Source organism: Somniosus microcephalus, unplaced genomic scaffold, assembly GCF_052327205.1.
Source record: "Somniosus microcephalus isolate GS21.2 unplaced genomic scaffold, FLI_Smic_1.0 unresolved_chr5, whole genome shotgun sequence".
NCBI classification, from domain to species: Eukaryota; Metazoa; Chordata; class Chondrichthyes; order Squaliformes; family Somniosidae; genus Somniosus; species Somniosus microcephalus.
In genome coordinates, this window is record NW_028225183.1 from 248426 (window position 1) to 250006 (window position 1581).

Genomic DNA, 1581 nt, shown 5'->3' on the forward strand with positions numbered 1-1581 from the left:
CTCGGTCAGGTTCATGGCGAAGGCTCGGTCAGGGTCAAGGTGAGGGCTTGGACAGGGTCACGGCGAGGGGTCGGTCAGGGTCATGGAGAGGGCTCACTCAGGGTCACGGTGAGGGCTCGGTCAGTGTCACGGTGAGGGCTCGGTCAGTGTCACAGCGAGGGCTCGGTCAGGGTCACGGCGAGTGCTCGGTCAGGGTCATGGCGCCGGCTCGGTCAGGGTCACGGAGAGGGCTCACTCAGGGTCCCGGCGAGGGCTCGGTCAGTGTCACGGCGAGGGCTCAGTCAGGGTAACGGCGAGGGCTCGGCCAGGGTAACGGCGAGGGCTCGGCCAGTGTCATGGCGAGGGCTCGGTCAGGGTCATGGCGAGGGCTCGGTCAGGGTTACGGCGAGGGCTCGGTCTGTGTCACGGCGAGGGTTCGGTCTCTGTCATGGCGAGGGCTCGGTCAGTGTCACGGCGAGGGCTCGCTCTGTGTAACGGCGAGGGCTCGTTCTGGGTCACAGCGAGGGCTTGGTCAGAGTTACGGCGAGTGCTCGGTCAGTGTCACTGCGAGGGCTCTGTCAGTGTCACGGCGAGGGCTCGGTCTGGGACTTGACAGGGGCTCGGTCAGGTTCATGGCGAGGGCTCGGTCAAGGTCAAGGTGAGGGCTTGGACAGTGTCACGGCGAGGGCTTGGACAGTGTCATGGCGAGGTCTCGGTCAAGGTCACGGCGAGGGCTCGGTCAGGGTCACGGAGAGGGCTCGGTCACGGTCATGGCGAGGGCTCGGTCAGGGTCACGGCGAGAGCTCGGTCAGGATCATGGTGAGGGCTTGGTCAGGGTCACGGCAAGGGCTGGGTCACTGTCATGGCGAGGGCTTGGTCAGTATCACGGCGACGGCTCGGTCTGTGTCACGGCGAGGGCTCGGTCTGTGTCACGGCGAGGGCTCTGTCTGTGTCATGGTGAGGGCTCTGTCTGAGTCATGGCAACGGCTATGTCTGTGCCACGGTGAGAGCTCGGACTGTGTCATGGTGAGGGCTCCGTGTGTCACGGCGAGGGCTATGTCTGTGTCACGGCGAGGGCTCGGTCTGTGTCAGGGCGAGGGCTTGGTCAGAGTCATGGCGAGGGCTCGGACAGGGTCACGGCGAGGTCTCGGTCAAGGTCACGGTGAGGGTTCGGTCAGGGTCACGGCGAAGCCTCGGTCAGGGCCAGGGCGAGGGCTCGGTCAAGGTCAAGGTGAGGGCTTGGACAGTGTGATGGTGATGTCTCGGTCAAGGTCACGGCGAGGGCTCGGTCAGGGTCACAGCAAGGCCTCGGTCAGGGTCAGGGCGAGGGCTCGGTCAGGGTCACGGCGAGGGCTCGGTCAGGGTCAAAGCGAGGGCTTGCACAGTGTCACGGCGAGGTCTCTGTCAGGGCCACAGCGAGGGCTCAGTCAGAGTCATGGAGAGTGCTCTGTCAGGGTCATGGCGAGGGCTCGGTCAGTGTCATGGCGAGGGCTCGGTCAGAGACACGTCGAGGGCTCAGTCTGTGTCACGGCGAAGGCTCAGTCAGGGTCACGGCCAGGGCTCTGTCTGTGTCACGGCATGGGCTCGGTCTGTGTCATGGCG